The 13,414-nt window shown below is 32.2% G+C and overlaps 1 protein-coding gene across 2 annotated transcripts in view; it reads left to right on the top strand.

Moving 5' to 3' along the window:
• The window catches only part of LOC126769108 (tolloid-like protein 1), a 110,330-nt gene that overhangs the window by 34,089 nt on the left and 62,827 nt on the right, over positions 1-13,414 (top strand). Inside the window, exon 1 of one of the 2 annotated variants that reach the window (XM_050487654.1) lies at positions 1,711-1,799. The exons of the other annotated variant lie outside the window; for it this stretch is intronic. The gene's annotated coding sequence lies outside the window, so the exon portion shown is untranslated. Of the gene's footprint in view, positions 1-1,710; positions 1,800-13,414 lie in introns of those variants that run through there. 2 annotated transcript variants of the gene reach the window in all.

Raw genomic sequence — 13,414 nt, 5'->3', positions numbered from 1 at the left:
AGCAATGTTATGTTACAATTCCGTGCATCGGAAAACACGCAAAGTCCAGTCAAGTCCTGTTGTTTTAGCGTCATTGAATTAATAATCATTTAGACAGGACATTTACTGGTGGTAGAACTTCGTGCAAACTCGTCTGGGTAGGTACCACCCACTCATCAGATATTCTACCGCAAAACAGCAGTACTTAGTATTGTTGTGTTGCGGTTTGAAGAGTGAGTAAGCCAGTGTAATTATAGGCACAAGGGACATAACATCTTAGTACCCAAGGTTGGTGGTGCATTGGTGATGTAAGCGATGGTTAACATTTCTTACAATGCCAATGTCTATGGGCGTTGGTGACCACTTACCATCAGCCCCAGGGTATTCTATAAAAAAAAGTCATTTTAATTAAAACGTAAACTGAGCACTTGTATTGTAATTATTAAATACGAGCTGTCAAATGTTTCAATAATTATATTTGACATAATTATCGCTCCCAATTTAGGTTACCGTACGAACAATAGAACGGCAATCATTGGATGTTTCTAAGCGATATATCTGAGTAATTAAATCTATTTACAAAACGAGATAAACTTTAACATAATAATGAATGACTTGTACACAGTTTTGACAGGCGTCAGTCGTCACTTTTATGTACCGTCAGCATAACACTATTTCCTGAATTAATATTTTTTTTATGTATACGAAATGTTATTAAATATATTGTAATTACAAATAATATGTACATATAATCATAATCATTACATAGGATTTGATTTAAATTTACATTATTAATTTTTATTATTTTAGTCAAATTTTAAAATAGTCCCTCCCGATTCCCACCCGACGCAAAGCTGCCCATAATGCAGGCAGCATTTCCGCGTTGTATGGCAATGGACAACCTTTGTGCCAAGTGGGACCCGGAGCGACTGTCAAATCCCCTCTCTCTAAGGCGACAGCCAATTTCCCTTATTAAACTGAGGGCATCCGACCCCCAACATCCCGACGTCAAACGCTAGTGGCACAAATAAATAATTTTTAAATAAGGGGGCATACTTCTCCCGTTTCCTCGCTGCTGCACTCTCAGTAGCCGCCCCAGCCGTCCGTGTTGTGTGGGCCAGGTGAGAGGCCGCGAAGGTATTGATAGTAATTAATAATTATTAATTATGTTTTTTTTTATAAATATTTATGTCACTAGTACATTGACGTCACTTTTTTGCAGCAAGACTGTATTTTACATATATTTTATATATAATCAATTATGCTTAATATTGACGAAATGTTGATCAATGATGATTTAGTTTTACACCTGATATTATGTGAAAAGCTCGTCTGATAAACTTCGTGTCTAAAAATTTTAAAAATCTCACTTCAATTGATAATAAAACTGTTAAAAGTTTTATGCAACAGGCTTATATTTAATGTTCATCAGAATAATTTCTCCATTTTTTTAAATAATTACTTTAACAGCATTTACATAATAGAAGACAATTTGATCGATTCAAATGTTAAATTCAATAAAAAAAGTTCGAGTTTTGAGTTCATACATGCAAAACATTTTTAAAAATACAGTTACAATGCCAATAATAAGTAAAATTCACGTTCCAACAATACTTAATTTGATTACATTGAAAGAAAAAAAGTTATTCTTTAAAAAAAAAAATGCTTGATTTTTTTTTTTCTTTCAGTACTGGGATGCTCCCGAGAGTGACCTAGGCTATCAGTTGTCAACGGGATGCCGTGACGAGTACTTGTCATATGTGTTTTTGTTATAAAACTAACGCGAGTTCCGTGATAGTGTTTGGTGTTTCATATAATCTGTAAGTAAATTTGTGAAAAAAATACGTAAATATAAATATACATTTGTAGGAAGATTTGTTTATCCGTATGATTATTATTTCTGGAAGAATATTTAACGTGTTTTGTAGGAATTAAAGTTATACCAACGCAGTAGTTTCTATATGAAATATAACGGAAACAATATATTTAAAAGCATTTTATATGATGTATATAAAAAAGAAAATAGCTGTTAGATAACGTTGGTTTTTTTTCTTAGTTTGTTTTTGCATTTACTAATAAATATTTATATTTAAAATATTTGTCTTTTGTCGAAACTGACTCTACTTAATTACTTCCAAACTTTAACCTTTGAGTGACTTTATTATTCTCAATGAAATCGTAATATAATAAAGTCAACAAGGTCATTAACCTCTATAGGTTCATTTCGTTCATTTCATGTTCACGCATTTTTTTACCGCATGCTTAAGATTTATTCTTAAATTATTTAATTAATAATATATAATTATTTAGTTTATACATATTTAAAGTTAGCGTTGTGTCTCTTCGAGTTGTTTTTCCCACTCTTAGCAAAAGTTTTCCGCTTTCCTGGAGGGAAAAATGATAACTGCTTCGTTGAATGCACCGTAAATTATGTGGCCCATAAGCAGGCCATTTAACCATAATTTGATTCATAGTACTCCTCAGATAATCGTGTTTAACCAAAAATGGGAATTATGAGTTTTTTTAAATTTCCGTCACGAGACGGCAAATATAAAGAATCAAAATTAAAAAATAATTAAAATACTTTATAATTAAATAAAACCAATAAATATATATATTCGTGTATAATGCTTTATATATATATAACCAATTAATATATAGCTTCGAAGAATATAGTATACGCGCTTCGCACATACAAGTTTTTACTTGTGCGTACGGCGGAGAAGGGGCACGACGACATATTAGGCGTCATGCCGTTTGTCGTCACGTTATACGAGTCTTTGATCAAAGACGTGCCAATAAAAGATTCAGTTAAAATAAAACAACTTATTTACATCCGAATCATCAAACAGATTGAGTTACAAGACTAATACAATGATATACGTGTCCGAAGGCACAATTATATACCATATTAAAGTTCAATAACCTTCAACGCTTTGAAATAAACAATGTAATGTAAATGTATAATGCTTTATGTAGAATTAAGTATTTTGATTTGATTTCAATGTTCAATAAACAATCAAATCATTTAATGGAAGAGCGTAGTTTTCAGTTATAAATATATTTGTTTTTTTATAAATAGTTTTACTTTAAAAACTGAATCAAAGGATTCCTCTGATTATAAATTAATTGAGTTTTAACCTTCAAAAACCAAGCGGCTTAGGCTTATGTAAAGTCCGTAGCTTCGATTTAAATTTAAAATGTGATATTTGTAAGCAAATTGAAACCTCAGTAAAATAAATTAATATATAATAAAATTTTTAATTTTTCTAAGTTAAGTAAGAGGGATTACTTTTTTACCTTATTTATCAATAATAACTTCGGGATCATCAACTATTGGCAAGATATTTGATTAAAACAACAATTGAAATACTTTAACTGATTGTATTCGAATACAATTTAGCTATTAAGAAAAAACTTTCCTCCAAAGCTTAAAGTATTTTATTTTTCCATTTCTTACAAAAAATACTATTAATATTGACATCGTATGTCGTGTGTATGTACATTTATGAAATATTTACAAAAATGTGCTATTAAAGACGGCTAACTCTCGCCCCTAGAGACAACAGATTTTACTCATACAGGCCTCCACAACGAAGAATAAAATAAACACTGAAAACAACACCTGAAATATCGTCTATTCGATATTAATATGAAGGTAAACGAATAAACAGAGTATGTGGACGCTGTCCTGTAAACGTAAAGGACTACTCTCATCTCAAGAAAAAGAATTGAAGCTTACACTACAACGCTAATTTAAATTTTTAATTTTATCTGACCCACGACAGGTTTCTTCGAAATTATTTCCTAAATTCCCAAAACAATCCAATGAAAATTCATTATTCATGTTTTTTAACCTTTGATTTTCGTTTCATAAGTTATGTGCCATCTCGACTACTTTCATTTATCATACCTGGGCAACCATTTTTGCTCCTATCTAACTCTAAATAAGTTATACTTATACTTCATTAATCACTGCAATTTTCAAGAAACATATAATGTTAAACAGCAACACCTTTACATAAATATAAAATTTAAACCAAATCGTTAGAGCCGTTTTCGAAGTACACAAAATACATAAATATTTGCTCATTTATTATTATAAAATAAACTACATTAAAACCGAGAGGGCCCAATGGTAAGAACGCGTATATCTTAACCGATAATCGTGGGATCAAACCCGGTCAAGCACCAGTGAATTTTCATGTGTGTAATTTGTGTTTATAATTCATCTCGTGCTTGACGGTGCAGAACAACATCGTGACGAAACCTGCATGTGTCTCATTTCACTCAAACTCTGCCACATGTGTACTCCACCAGCCCGCATTGGAGCAACGTGGTGGAATAAGCTCCAACCTTCTCCTCAAAAAGGGAGAGGCCGTAGCCCAGCAGTGGGACATTCACAGGCTGTTACGGTAAACTACATTAATATAATAATAGCATCACTGTCACTACCAATACGCATCCAATTATGGAATATAATTTCATATTTACTGGTGGTAGAGCTTTGTGCAAGCTCGTCTGGGTAGGTACCACCCACTCATCAGATATTCTACCGCAAAACAGCAATACTTGATATTGTTGTGTTTCGGTTTGAAGGGTGAGTGAGCCAGTGTAATTACAGGCACAAGGGACATAAAATCTTAGTTCCCAAGGTTGGTGGCGCATTGGATATGTAAGCGATGGTTGACATTTCTTACAATGCCAATGTCTAAGAGCGTTGGTGACCACTTACCATCAGGTGGCCCATATGCTCGTCCGCCTTCCTATTCTATAAAAAAAAAAAAGCTAGTTTTATCAATAATATGATAATATCATTTGCGTAAATAAAATTAATATTCGAATAATTGAATTTTTAAAAGCACTATTTCCATTGATTTGAAATTGGCAGTATTGCTTAAAACACGGCAAAATAATGATTCGGCAGATTTTTACGAACTTTCTTCACTCTCCTTGGGAATGCTTCTATTGGCAGACTGGAAAACCACTACTACACAAATTGAAATTTTGAGAACTGTTTAATATAATTTGTCATAATTTAAAATTACCTTTTCTCGTTGACAGATTCATTTCAACCCATTTACTATAGTATGGGTTTGTATGTATAATGAGGGTCTGCGAATCGTTTTTCAAAAGACTCATTATTAATTTGAACTGGAGTTTTCGCTATATTCGTAAACATTATATTTGTTCGTTCATTTACAATGTTCATGTGCTATTTGTTGATGTATGTGTGAGAGCGTATGTGTGGTGTTAATACATTTTATTTTAAATAATGAGTGTGCTATATTAGTATAATAATTAATAGTAAATGATTTTGTTGGATGCTATTTTCGATAGAATAAACCTTTTTTTTTTTTTATAGAATAGGAAGGTGGACGAGCATATGGGCCACCTGATGGTAAGTGGTCACCAAACGATCTTAGACATTGGCATTGTAAGAAATGTCAACCATCGCTTATAGCCAATGCGCCACCAACCTTGGGAACTAAGATTTTATGTCCCTTGTGCCTGTAATTACACTGGCTCACTCACCCTTCAAACCGGAACACAACAATATCAAGTATTGCTGTTTTGCGGTAGAATATCTGATGAGTGGGTGGTACCTACCCAGACGAGCTTGCACAAAGCCCTACCACCAGTAAAAATACCTAATTAAGTTAATACTTTTTTTATTTTTCAATATAAAGTAAAGTAAAGTAACAGCCTGTTAAAGTTCCACTGCTGGGCTAAGACCTTCTATCCCTTTGAGAAGAAGGCTTAAAGCTTTTATCACTACGCTGCTTCAATGCGGGTTCGTGGATAAACATGTGTCAGAATTTCAGTGAAATTTCACACATACAGTTTTCCTCGTGCTCAGCGGGGAAGAACCCCGCTGAGCACGATGTTAATTTGGAAAATCTAGAAAAATCTAGAAAAAATATTTTTACAAAACTTATTACTTCAATAGCATTAATTGCTCCTATACAAATTGATAAATAAAGACCGAGGCTTCAGCCCAAGGTCACTATAAATTTTCTGTCGAGAAAATTAGTTCGAAGTAAAAAGTTGACGAAATGACAACATCAAGGGTTCATGCTTAGTTACTTTGGCACAATTATTTACAATATGAAATACTCATCTAACGGTCATTCACCCCGTGCTATTATTTACTCATTTAGTCGTTATATAACACAATTATTTAAACAGGAAAACCTGCAAACTGTGCTAATTAGCATGAGGTAAGAATTTAATACAAATATTTTGTTATATTAATGTAATAATGTATTGTATTAAAAGTTATCATGGATTTTAAATTCTATTCCTAACAAGTACGTCACGCTCAATAATTTAATTTTGAGGCTTAGCTTTAACCGGACGTTGATATTATTTAAATATGAATACCAAACCATACCAAAGTTAGTCATAAAACTTTGGTTAGTTTTATCATGACGGCTTGACATTGGATATTTTTTAAATTTATTTTCGGAAGGCGTTAGCTCAACGGTTAGATCACGTGAATTTTAACGAAGATTGCCAATTCAAAACTAGGCACGGAATCTTCATTTGCTTAATTTCTGCTTAAATACCACGAGGATGCCTGAATGTATAACAGAAACTCTACCACGTGCTTATCCACCGACCAGCAATGGTGCAGCATGGTGGAATATTATCGCAAAGCTAGCTCAAGGACTTATCCGTATCAGAGCAACAGCCTATCGTCTACATTCCCACTGGACAGTATTATAACAGCTCGTCTTTGTTTATAATTGTTATATTTCCCTTTATTGCTACTTTTTTATAACATCATCATCATCATCACCCTTTTCGGGTCCACTGCTGGACATAGGTCTTTCCAATGGCATGCCACTGAGCTCGATTTTCAGCTCTCAATCTCCAACCGTTGCCAACCACCTTGCGTATATAGTCACTCCACCTAGCTGGAGGGCGTCCTACGCTACGTTTGCCAAGGCGTGGTCTCCACTCCAGAACCGCCTACTGTTTTTATTTCATGCAAAAACAATTTTCATTCTTTTAATGCAGTGAGGATTCGATTGGGACACTACCCATGCAACAAGTTTGCATAATTAATGAAAAAAACTGATTCACCAAATTGTGATGTCTGTAACGTGGTAGAAGATGTGTATCATTTGATTATGGAATGTAGTAAGAATAAAGCACAAACGGAGTCCCTAATAGCATCATATAATGTTAATTATATGAATGTAGGTGCTGCGCAAAGTGTTCTCTGTTTTCCAACTTCGGAAGCTGCGGTAGCCATATATGATTTGGTAGCTTCTTCTCGTTAGTGACTCTCTTTATGATTTAATGAATGAACTGTGTATTGTATAGGTTAATATATGATAGGGCTAACATGTCCAAATGGACAAAAGTCTCAAAAAAATTAGATTAAAAAATATATTTTAATATCAAAAATAAAAATAGACAGTTTTTAAAATGTATTAAAATGATACCATTTTTTTAAAAACAGATTATATTTACAATGTGATTTGGAAATATACTCGTGGTCACTCATTAAAACTTTTCTGAACAGTTTGACAAATTTTCGGCGAGCTTAGCCGCTGTGGCTTAAAGTTTAGGATGCACGGTTGCTATAAACTTTTAAAACAGTTGGATTTCAATTAATATATTGAAAGCTTAGAATAAAAACACATATATAATATATTAAATTTCGATAACCTTATTCGTCCTCGATTGAGGATATAATTATTAATATTTTAATATTTATTTAACAAGCAAAAGGTATCGCTACTGGACAAACGCTAAAGAAGCAGCTATGCAGAATTATACTAATTCAGGTTTCCTTATAATGTTTCTCTTACTGACCACGAGATGAATTATAAAGATAAATTCAAAACATAACACTCAGTACTGCTTGCTCGGAATCGAACCTGCAGTCGTCAATTATGTACTGAGCCATCAGTAGATATGATACGTAGATAACTATTTAATTCCTATAGTCTGTGTAAAAGAGTAACTACGTACTTGCGGGTTCATAGTGGAATTTACATTCCGTAGCGATAGATTAACTCAATTTAATCTTCCAAAATTATTCAAAAATGCTCGTTAAATGTATAAAAATAAAGTATATTTTTATTTATTTGATATAGGATCTTATATAAAGTTCCGCTTGTATATGATTACATCATGCAATGTCAATAGCTTGTATGCGGTTGAATACTTGGTAATCGCGCCGTGGTTTAAAAATAGATGTTTATATTCTTTCATTTATTATTTATATATCATTTGATGGTATATTGTAATTGTAATAATGTGATAATATATATATGAGGGGACAGTTGGGATGCAAATATTGTTTTAATTTTAAATTAAGTAATTAATTTAATATATATTTAGCATCCAGAAGTGAAAACTTTTATAAAAACCTCGAAGTGATCTTTTTAAAAATTGATGTAAATAACTCACTCAATAACTCTTAACAAACATTTGAACATATTCCAAAAATCACAAGTCACGCCAAAAATTAATACCTTACCTTCCTATTCGCTAACAAAATGGCGGTTTTATTAGCGCGCGTCTTTTTTTAACAACGCTGTTGTAGGATCAATGAATCTCCTAACTATGTATTTATTGTGACGTGATTTTGTTTGGTATAGAATTTAAAAACATTTTTGTATATCCTTAATTCTATTATATAATATTCAATTCAAACCAAAATGTAGTTTATTTAATTGTGTTAGAATTCATTATTAAATGTAACGTCAAGGCTTGGAATGTAGATCTACCGAGAATGATCAACAAGAAACTCTTTACGATACGATACGATTAGACTCATATAATGACATTTAAAACCTTTTTTTTTTCTCTATACTGTGTGATCTACGCTATTTGAGCGCAAAATATTCTGCCAATGTCACGTATAAAATAGATGGCACATATGATATGAGATTATTCATTTAAATCCTTATTAGTTAAATATAATCCTTAGTTAAATTTGTATATTCTAAAATCAATGAATAATAACATAATAATAAGCTTTTTTATGATTTACTTTTTAATATCGCTTGTTGTGTGTGTAATCAGTCGTAATTTTTTTAAAAATAATATTTAAGTTTATTAAATTTAGAGACGTTAATAATATCAGCGGAACTCTCTATTGACTTATTTCTTATTATTGTTAAAACTCTGCTAAAAGTAACTAATAAAAACTTTTAAATCAAACCGGTATTTCTCAAATAATAATGCCTTAATATTATGATCACCCCAAAACAACTTTATAAGTATAAGAAACAAAGCAATATAAATAGAACAAACGGCTTCAAACCCTTCGGTTAAAATGAAGAGAAACATACCAGACAGATCAACAAAATGTAAGGAAAAATAGAATAGAGATTGGAGACAAGCTTTTTCGGTAATAGGTTTTTTTTTTTCATTTTGTCGTCTAGCTCCGCGGCCATCTTTTCGTTTTCCCTTTCTAAAGATTTATCAAAGAGCTGAGAGATTAATATCATTTATTTTTCCCGTAAGTTGTAATAAATTAAAAAAGGAGCATGCTACTTAGTCAGATTTTTTTGTTTCAATTGATTTTATATTCAAGATAAATAACAATAATAATTTTGTCGTTTTATTTCCTCGAAATTCAAAACAAATTTAGCTTACATTTATTTATTACTTTTACTTATTATTTACAATGAAATATATCCTCGTACATTGATACAAAATGCGGACTTAATGGTAGAAGCAGTTTCTATCAGCCAAATTTAAGAAGTATACATTTATAGGTATGCAAAAGAAAATATGATTTAATTCAATAGAATTACAGTTTCTTTTAAAAGATGAGAAGTCCACACACACGTCGGATGATATTCTGCCACATGTGTATCATAGCACTGAGCAGCACAGCAGAGAGATATTTACGAGCTAGTACTCACTTATGCTGTTCTTAAAAAATAAATAAAGAGGAACAACTCAATATAATATCAGAAAATATATTTTTAGGAGCCTTCTTACAATTTTTATATATTATATATTAATTAAATCAAATCAAAAAGTTTAGTAAATGGGTAACGATTATGAAAGGCGTCTAGGTTGCCACCCCTACCAGACCTGCGGCCCGAGCACGTGCCCCTTGGCCATGGGGTAAAAATGCCACTGATCACAATAGACTCAAATTATACTCATTACAATGCTGTTGCTTTATAAGACTGCAGATTCCATGATTTTGAATTTGGAAATATTTAGATTTAACTGCAAAGTAATTTACATTAGCATCTCTTGATTATGAATTTGACAGTGTTATATACCCGTGCAAGTGAAAACATGTAAAGCCTTTGGTCGTTGCGCCTGATATGTCTCAAGTCCTCTGACTACGATAGTGAGGGAATAGAGTGCACTTATGCGCACACTATCGCATTATGTTTCATGCGCAGATGGACCTCGAATTCGAGTTTTTTATCTTGTTTATGCAAATGATAAAAATGTAAGGCTGGTGGTAGGGCTTTGTGCAAGCTCGTCTGGGGAGATACTACCAACTCATCAGATATTACCTATATTAAAAAAATATTTTTGTTATATAATTATTCTATTATTACATAATATAATATATTCACTAACGACATTCGTCAAATGGATAGTTCAAAGTGTTGGAAATGTGTATAATAAAAACCTATACGTATATTTACTTTTCTTTATCTATATTTAAGTATGTAATGAGTAATCATAAGGTACATATATAATAAGTCATTATAAATGTTTACCGTTTGTTTCTTTAATGCCTCATATAGGAACTATTGTAGTCTTTGGTTTTCTTAAAAACATTTCCTTTTACTTATATCAAAATCGCTTCATACCATAACATACTTTGAAATACAATTCACAGCCATTTTGTCTAAGTATAAGTCCGTTCTCTCGTGTATGGAACACAAAGAAAAGCACTCCATACTGTAATGTTTCTCGCTTATCATTTAATGATAATAGTGACCGGGCCTTCACCAACTTCAATCAATACGCTCTAAGCGTCATTATTGTTTAGTTGAAAATAAACTTTGATACAAACACAAATAGGTCGACATTTCATTGTTGTGAATTTATAACATATTGGTTTAATTTAAATTAAAGGTCAAAGAACACAGCTGATTAGTTGCAACAACAGTTGGGTACTTAGAACGAAACAGTTGTTTTGACGTTTGACTGTTTTTTATTTGCATTTTTTATTGTATTTAATCAATAAAAAATGGCTGTAATTCCTTAAAAAAATATTGAATACTATTTTTTTTTTAATCTTAATTATATTTTTGTTATCAAAAGATATATTTTTGATGGTTCAAATATTATTTCAGTCATACTACTTAGTTAGTATTTTACCATAGGACAAAGTGTCGTTGTGTTTCAGATATAAAGGATATCAAATCGTAAATTCCCTTGTTTATATAAGTGAGAATACATGAGCCCTTTACGAGTGTACTTAAAAATCTAAAATGTTCCGCTGTGATAAACCATGCCACCTGAATTCATACCCACAACACAAGCCCGTAAAACCCCTGTATGTTAAAGCTTTACTCTTCCGAAACACAGAAAAGCATTCCCTGTCCAATTTGTTTGTTAAAAAAAAATATAAATAGATATTTAATTTTTAAAACTAGTTTTAAAATAAGAGACGGGTTGCTGGTTGCGTTTAGTTAGAATAGGATAAAAGATTTATTATTTCTTCTATCTATAGAGTAGGTCTATACTATAAAAACAAACTCGAATCGTACCGCGGAACGGACGTGGAATGTTAGAAATGTATATGCGACATTGACCATAAAATTATAATGTTTAAACAACACACATCAAAATGGTATTTTTTTTTTTTTTTATAGAATAGGAAGGCGGACGAGCATATGGGCCACCTGATGGTAAGCGGTCACCAACGCTCTTAGACATTAGCATTGTAAGAAATGTCAACCATCGCTTACATATCCAATGCGCCACCAACCTTGGGAACTAAGATTTTATGTCCCTTGTGCCTGTAATTACACTGGCTCACTCACCCTTCAAACCGGAACACAACAATATCAAGTATTGCTGTTTTGCGGTAGAATATCTGATGAGTGGGTGGTACCTACCCAGACGAGCTTGCACAAAGCCCTACCACCAGTAGATATCGCCATAATAATAACCATAAATAAAAAAAATCCTGCTATATATCATTTATCATCGTAAAGTTTTTTTTAATAACATTCTCATATATGTAAACTTTATATATGACGTATGAAAATTGTAATTTTAAACTCCTAAAAATATCTATACAACATGAAATTCACGCTTGTCATGTCAATTTAAAGCGAGTAAGACAGCGAAACCGAAGCTACTTTTATAATAATATTATTTACAAAATTCCTCTCCGAAAGGCGTTGCTTCTTCTTCTAAAAGTTTTATGCATATGGGCTTAGTAGTTTTTTTTTCATTTAGACATTACAAAAAAAAGGCCGAGATGGCCCAGTGGCAAGAACGCGTGAATCTTAACCGATGATCGTGGGTTCAAGCCCGGGCAAGCACCACTGAATTTTCATGTGCTTAATTTGTGATTATAATTCATCGTGCTTGACGGTGAAGGAAAACATCGTGAGGAAACCTGCATGTGTCTAATTTCACTGATATTCTGCCACATGTCTATTCCAGCAACCCGCACTGGAGCAGCGTGGTGGAATAAGGCCCAAAAAACCTTCTCCTCAAAAAGGGAGAGGAGGCCTTTAGCCCAGCAGTGGGATATTCACAGGTTGTTACGGTTACAAAAAAAGTCTCCTCATTTATTAGTATGGATTTACTCCCAAGATTCGGTCACGGTTATATAAGGTTTAATATGTACTTGGAAGCCATCTGAAGTCGTTACGAATTGAATAATAAAACGAAATGAAAAATGTTTTTTTCAGATCCCAATTTACGTATGTTATACGTCAAATACAAATATATTATGGGTCCAAGTAAAAACTTATCTCAATAGAATAATATTTAAATGGAGTAATCTATTAACATAAATTCAATTAAACATACGCGTCGAACAATAAAACAAAAACTTTTTTTTTTAAATTAAATAACACCGAAAAAAACTTAACGAGCTACTGTTCTATGGTGAATGCATTTATTCATCAAGTTTGCAGGATTAAAAACCAAACATTATGATTTCACGCTTGATTTTAAAACAGTATTTGATCGTAAGAAAAACGAAACAATATCTGATTCGTTTAAAATTATATAATAAAAAAACACAAACTTCCGTAGTATATGTTTAATGGAGAAAATACCATAAATGTTTAGAATTTCTGAACTATTCGTTATCATTACCGTACAGTCACCGGACGAAAAAATATACTCTCGCCTCAAAAAGGGCGTTATCTCAGCCCTGACCCTACAAGTTATCATAAAAAGTTCATTTCGGAGTAGCATTTATTCGTCCTGAAACAGTGATAAACAACTTTTGGTTTCCATTTTA

This window comes from Nymphalis io, chromosome 6 (genome assembly GCF_905147045.1).
Source record: "Nymphalis io chromosome 6, ilAglIoxx1.1, whole genome shotgun sequence".
NCBI classification, from domain to species: domain Eukaryota; kingdom Metazoa; phylum Arthropoda; class Insecta; order Lepidoptera; family Nymphalidae; genus Nymphalis; species Nymphalis io.
Note: the sequence above shows the minus strand (reverse complement) of the source record. Positions and strands in the feature narration are given on the sequence as shown.